Raw genomic sequence first — 7,663 nt, forward strand, 5'->3', positions numbered from 1 at the left:
AGCAGTTTCTATTTTAGGTCTTTGCACTTCATAAGAATTCCCCAGTCTGTGTGATGATTGCTTAGATATGCAGCAAATAGAAAATATTCACAACATGTTTCATAAGAAAAAAAGTCTTAATGTGGGATGTGGGAATGTTTGACAGTGTGTCAGCTGGGACTTGCAAAGGTAACATCCCTAGAACCTTGACATTTAAAAGTTGTCCCTGAATTTGCCTCTTCTCTATTCTCAGAAGCACCTTTAAACCATCTCTGTCTCTCCTCACCCCTTCTTGTGCATCATCTGCTTGAGGCTATTTTTTTTTCCGTCAGGAAGCCAGTTATTTTCATCCCCCCCCCCCAAAAAAAAAAAATTGTAACAGTAAGAACATTTGGGGAGAACAATTTGTCTTCAGAGTGATTTTGCCCAGTCCTTGATCAGTTCAAGTTCTCATTGTCCCATGGAAGTATGTGACAGCCCAGAATTATTCAGGCACATTGGGCAGAGTCTGTGGCATTTGGGAATGGAGGCACAGCAGCAATGCCCATGTATGGGTCTAGCCAAAAGCTATGTTGACACACAAGTTGTAGCCATGTGAAAATATTATTTTATATGGTAAATTGTTACTTTTCCCCACTGACATTTTGAAACCAGCTCTTCTGAGGAAAGAAATATAGTTGCAGATAAGCAACAACCTGCAATTAAGTAAATATTAACACTAGGCAAAAGCTGTTTCAACTAAGGAAGGAGGAAACATTTTTCTAGAATCAGTAAAACATGATCAATATTTTCAGCTGAAACATGAAAGAATTTTTAGACTACCTTAAATCTCTGTTTTAAATGATACTTGTATTCCATGACCCATTTCCATTAATATTTTTTTATCTGTAGTCAATCACAGAATAGTCAAAGACTATATATTTACACACACACTGAGAATTTTGCTTTTCTAGCTTTATTCTAGATCTCTCCCTTAGGGCATTTTTTTTGCTCTCCAGGAAGCCTGCACAGCTTTCGTAGGGAGATGTAGAAGAAGTGAAATTCAGACTTCAGGTTTGCCAGGTTGACAGCTCTATGGAAGCTTCATTGTGACAAGAAGTTAAAATAATTTTATAAGGTGAAATTTATGGATGATTGGGATTTCTCTTACTCCTGCTTTGCTCATTCTTTCTTAACAAAGAAATTGATACAAATTTTTATATGGCCTTGGAAACTCAATTAATTGTTTTGAAATCAGTAGTAAACTTCTGATAGAAGTATATTCTATTTATGAAGTCAGTTTTCATACCCAAATTTAAAGAGCCATATGACCACAACTGTTCTATATTACTTCATCTCTCACTTCATGATAAATTTACCTGGTCATAGTTCTCTGTGAGGTTTTTTTTTTGTTTTGTTTTTGTTTTTGTTTTTTTTTTTTTAATACTTAGCTAGTCTTGGAAACGTCTAGATAGGAATCCATTCTAGAGTTTCCTGGAATCTGATATGTAGATTAGTTGTGATTTCATTTGGGAAACATGTTATTTATTTTTTATTTACGGGGCTTTTTCTAGGAGTATAGCATGTTATGCTTTAGTTATTTCTCCTGAAATGCTCGTTCTTTGGAGGAAAAATCAAAATAAGCATGATTTGGAATTGTCTCAACGAAAAGTTTCTCAAGATGTGACTCTGAAATACAGGACCTTAAATTCTTACTCCACTCAAAGAAGCAATTATGCCCTAATCTACTCCTAGGTAGTGAGTCGGGTCGGAGAGGTATGTTACAGATTCTAGGCCTGACATTCTTCCCACAGTTAGTGTGCATCTATGAAAGATGGCTGTCTGGGTTCCATGCTCTGGTCTGTTCATCTGTTTGTTGTTTTCCACCTGTTCTTTTATTTGCTTCCCTTAGAAGCAGCTCATTGAAAAAAAAAATTCAGTAATTTCTATCACAACTTATATTTATGAAACACTGCAAAGACACCTTTCCCCCTTTCCCTCCGAAATTGTCCTTGTTTGGATACTTACATTAACGGATGGGCTTAACCCATAGATCACATGTTGATTGACGGATATTAGACCCACCCAGAATTTCCATTGCCTGTTTTATGTTTTATAAGCACCTCCTAAAATGCCCTTTATAACTTGGGAGACTAGGCCAGAGCTCTCCGGTATGGAAGTTACATGCAGTAGGCTTTGCTCCCCATTAAAGCTGAAAGTAACAAATAATGTGTTGTTTTAGGGACTCCACAGATACCTGGCAGCTCACTGAAGTATAACTATTCCTATTTCTGGGACAGAATCTCTGAGTGAATCTTTCTGAGCCATGAATTCCACAGTAATGTTTTTAAAGCTGTGGTACTAGGCACTAACAAAGGATAAATAAATAATTATTTTAAAGGGGAAAGAAAGGACTTGGATGATGTCACGTGCCACCCAAAATGTTCAGTGACGATTATGTTTATCTCTTAGCCCCCAGCAGTTTATTGTCCGGTAGTTTCGGACAATTGAAGTTGTCCCTCGCTGAGCTTCCGCTAGAGACAGCCTGGGCCCTACCACCTTTTCTGTGTGTTTTCGTATCAAGCAGTGTTGTCTGCAGGGAGTTGGAAGATGAGTTGGTATCAAGGCAATTTGATGGGATAATAGAGCAAGTTAACTAAAGACCAGGAAATACTGTTAAAATATATCATGTGCTTTAATACATATTTAAACAATAATAACAGAAATGAAAGAGTAAAGTAAATCACTTAGAATGAACTATTTCCAGTTTTCCATGATATGTACAAATCCTTTCCAGTATGCATGTGGGCTTTGTGTGATGGTAATCATACCATAGTTAGGCTATTTCTGGGGTTTTTTTCCATGTAGTGTATTACTATGCTGTTACATAATTTGTAATGATCATTTTCGGTGGCTGCATAATTAGTAGATAAGTCATTTACCCTTGATGCATCTGTGAAAAATAAGAGAGACAGTAGTATCTGCATCAGGGCCTGTAGCCCTCTCACTGCAGAGTTTTACAGCTTCACTTCTATTTTTCTCTGGTGAAGAGAGGTGGGGAGATGACTTAGTGGCCATCACTCTTGAGGAGCCCGTCTCCAGATTCGGATTGGCATCATTCACTAAACACGCTCCTATAGTCATGAGTGGACTCTGCCCTCCTCCTTGTACCTTTCTCTAAAACTCTCAATTCCCTTTCATATATAAACCCTGCTGGATAGTAAGATCATCAACATTATCAACAAAAATGTTAATTCTCAGGGGCACCTGGGGGGCTCAGTCAGTTGGGCATCCAGCTCTTGATTTTTGGCTGAGGTCGTGATCCTCGGGGTCATGGGATGGAGCCCCAGGTCAGGCTCCTCACTGAGTGTGGTGCTTGCTTGGGATTCTCTCTGACCCTCACCCTCTGTGCACCCTCCCCTTGCTGTCTCTAAGGGAAAACAAATAAACAAAAAAGGGGAATTCTTACACCCTTAGATGGGATTGGTTGACTGTGGACTACGAGCAAGATCAAGATGTAGAAATGGGCATTTGCCGAAGATGAAGAGACGGAGAGATCGGCTGTGTCTGTTCCTCCTAAATGGGCTGGAGTTTTGTGGAGCAGGTTGACGTACCTGAGCCAGGAGCCGGGGACTGGGAGGTGGTGGCCCGTAGGATGTAGACCTTGAGCACTCTGGCCGCGGTACTCAAAATTCTTATCTGTTCACTGCAGTGGGCGAGGAGGGTGTGTGGGGGGGGATTGCACATATTGATCATGTCTCCAGGAGGATTGAGTTTCCAGCCTTGGAAAAAGGTCACTCTGCCCAAGTTCATTTTTAGTCAACTTCTCAGAGGGGACAGTAACACTTGACTTCAGCAATAGTTGTGATGGACTATAAAAAGCTAATAGTGTTTTGTTTTGTTTTTTTGGTTCATTTCTTAATGAACTGTTAAAATCTCCCTAAAAATCACAGTCTTAAATTTTCATTGTTCTTTTTATTAATAATCTTGAAGATTGTCAGTAATGACAGTGCTTTAAAAGAAAAGCCATCCAACCAATTGACAAAAGGCAGCATGGTTTTGGAAGCATCCCCTTAGGGCTTATATGTAGAAGTTAGAGAAATAGAAAAATAACAGGGTGTGTGTGTGTGTGTGTGTGTGTGTGTGTGTGTGTGTGTCTGTGTGTGTGTGTCTGTGTCTGTGTCTGTTTTAAGCCTTACAAAATAATGTGTATGCATCCATGAAGTCTGCTGAGTATCTCTGATATACTCAGAGGCCTACACAGATGAATAGAAACTATCCTTGTATCCAGAGCACTTAAAGCCTCGTGCAGAATTGGCCCTGTAGACAATTGTGCTCTAGTAAAATGACTGCTCTAAAAGAGGCATGTGTATGTATAAAGTTCATTCGAGATCCAGGAGGAAAACCTCTCAGGTCTGCAAGACAAAGTCAGGATGACTTAGCTGGAGAGATGACCTTACATCTCTCACTTGAAAGATGAGCTGAAGTTTTCCAGGCAGAGGAGATGGAAATTCTAGGAACAGGGAACAGGATGTGCAAAGGCAATGAGGCAATGAGGTATGGTAGAGCTCCTGCGTCTGGGGAGTTGGGAGTAATTCACTATTTCTGACAAGTACGTACTTTTTTATTATTGGAGCATAAACCACAAGGGGACGTGTGTCAGAGGATGAGGCAGGAGCAATAAGGGACTGTATTCATAAAGTGTTCTATTTACAGAGGTTTTGATTTTCCTATGAAGAACCTCTCCAACTCTAATGTGCAGAAGACCCCCTGGGGTACTTTGGTGGAATGTAGATTCCTGGGCTTCGTGCCCAGAAATCCTCAGTCCATGGGTTTGGAGAAACCTCCTCAAATCTGCACTCCAGGCAGTTCATCGATGGTGGGACAGAAACTGTACTTGTTGCTAGAACAGTGGGGAACCACTGAATTTTCTTTCACGGGAGGAAGGGTCAAATGATTGTGTGCACACGTTAGGGCTGGCGGCTTTGGAGGAATAGTTTGGAGTGGGGAGGAGGAGGACATTTTAGGAATCCAGGCAAGAAGTAATGAAAGCCTTTGACCAGGGGGCCCCGTACAATGTGAAAATCTGCTCTCTCTCTCTTTTTTTTTTTAACTTTGTGTATAGTGAGAATTTAATTTAGTTTTCTCTCACTTTCTAATTTTCCCAACTAGTGTATTTTTGTTACATTTAAGTGAGATTTTTTCCTACTCTCTTGAGTTTTCTGTTTCTGCTGTGTACGTGGCATCTGGCCTTGTTTTTCTTTTATCGTTGGTGTATTAGCATCCTTTATAATTCTGTATGTGCTTCATTTGCTAAACGTCACCTGTAAAGCTTATTCTTTTTTTAAAGATTTTATTTATTTATTTAACAGAGATAGAGACAGCCAGCAAGAGAGGGAACACAAGCAGGGGGAGTGGGAGAGGAAGAAGCAGGCTCCCAGCAGAAGAGCCTGATGTGGGGCTCGATCCCATAACGCCGGGATCACGCCCTGAGCCGGAGGCAGACGCTTAACCGCTATGCCACCCAGGCGCCCCTGTAAAGCTCATTCTTACTTCACACCAATAGATATTCTTCTATCATCCATCTTCCACTATATAGGATGACATGTTTGACTGTTGCTATAGCTCTTAAACCTGGAATAACTTCTTTTTGAAAGTGTTTTGGTAAAGATTAACTTCAATATAGTTGTCTTCTATGATACATCTTACAATACATTGATTCAAAGAATGTTTTTTTGGTTGGTACCAGAAACTTGGTCTGTGCCTTTTGGTCCTCATAATCCAGCTAAGTAAAGACAGTAAAATCTAAATTATCTAGCATCATGGGAAATAAGAAGTTTGCGTTTGCTGTGGAGAGGGGAGAGGTAATCCCAAATTACAGCTCATATAATATTTTGAAATTAGGAACATCTTTTTTACTGCATGCATGTTGGCCAATATTAAAATAGAGCTTGCTCTGTCAAAGTAAATGATTTTGGGGGCACTTGGGTGGATCAGTTGGTTAAGCATCTGCCTTTGGCTCAGGTCCTGTTCCCAGGGTCCTGGGATCAAGCCCTGCATTGGGCTCCCTGCTCATCGGGGAGTCTGCTCTCCCTCTGCCCCTCCCCCCCGACTAGTATGCTCGCGCGCTCTCTCTCTTTCTGTCAAATAAAATATTTTTTAAAAAAGTAAATGTTCTGAGCAATGAAAGAAGAAAGTCTTCATGTACAGCACAATGAAATATTTCTGGAATTCAGAATTGGTCACATAAAATGCACAGCCTGACCAGTCTGCAAATAACAACATATATATTCAACCCAAAACACAGCCCTTTATGGATTTATAACCCAGTCAGCTTTGAAAATACCCATTTGCCCAGTTGCCATAGACAGGTAAGGATTTATGTGTAGAAACAGCTATTTTTCATTTTTATATTCTGAAATTCCTGGGAGTAGGAAAGACTTCATTTTTAAAGCAATGTTAGTATTTCTAAGGTTTTTAGAGCTTTTACATTTGCATTTTATTTTGTCAAAAGATGCCAATCCAATTTTATGAAAATGTCCATGTAAAAGTGTATCGTTTTAAGTTTATAAACTCTTCTCAGTATTCTAAAATTCGCAGGAATGTGAACTTTCAGGTCATTGTAAAAGGACTGTCAGATATATGGCTTCTGGGATTGGAGGGGTTTTTTTCCTAATTAAAAATAATAGGACTCATTGTAAAAAAAAAAAAATACACACACACATGCACGCACATATATATGTATAAAAGAATAAAATCAAACATAATTCCACATTTATGGATGGCCACTAAAAATACTTCATATAATTCTGTTTTTGTATTCATATACATTCACATATATTATAAGCAAGTTATATCATTACTGCTCCATTTGTTTTCTGTTTTTTTTTTCTTTTTAACACATTTCAGGAGCATTTCCCATTATGTATGCTTTACAAATGTGGTCTTAGTTTCCTATGGCTACTGTAATGAATTATGATAAGCTAAATGGTTTCCAACAATATATATTTATTCTCTTAGAGTTTTAGGGTTCAGAAGTCTGAAATCAGTTTCACTGGGCTAAAGTCAGGGTGTCTGCAGGGCTGAGCAGCCTCCAGAAACAGTAAGGGAAAAGGTGTTTTCTTGACTTTTCCAGCCTCTTTCTAGAGCTGCATTCTGTGCATTCCTCTCATTCCTTCCTCCATCTTCAAAGCCAGCCTGGTAGCATCGTGCTTGTGTCACAATGCCTTATTTTATAGTCAAATCTCCCTCTGCTTCCCTCTTAAAAAAGCCACTTACTACATTTAGGGCCCACCCTTATAATTTAGGAAAATCTTCCATCTCAAGACCCTAAATTTAATCACATCTTCAAAATTCCTCTGGACACACTAGCTAACATATTCACAGGCTCCAGGGATTAGAAGCTGGGTATCTTTGGAATCTATGATTCTATCTTTATTGGTTTTAAAAGTATTTTATTTTATGGCTACGTCAGTATTTACTAGCATTTGCCCTAATAAAGTTACATTTATTAACATCATTAACATGTTGTACGTTTGGTTTTTGTCACCCATATTGTGCAATTATAAGGAATTCTGAGATTAATTTCCATATGCATGAATGTTTGTGTATACAGTTGGTTATATTTGTGTAAGTTCCAGGATGTCAGTTTATAGTTAAAATGTATATTTGTATGTGTATATTATATGTATATGTATGTAGCAGA

General features: G+C 38.9%; 1 protein-coding gene across 16 annotated transcripts in view; it reads left to right on the plus strand.

Moving 5' to 3' along the window:
* The window catches only part of MAST4 (microtubule associated serine/threonine kinase family member 4), a 535,574-nt gene that overhangs the window by 360,032 nt on the left and 167,879 nt on the right, over positions 1-7,663 (plus strand). The gene's annotated exons all lie outside the window — the stretch shown is intronic.

Source organism: Ursus arctos, unplaced genomic scaffold (genome assembly GCF_023065955.2).
Source record: "Ursus arctos isolate Adak ecotype North America unplaced genomic scaffold, UrsArc2.0 scaffold_5, whole genome shotgun sequence".
NCBI lineage: Eukaryota > Metazoa > Chordata > Mammalia > Carnivora > Ursidae > Ursus > Ursus arctos.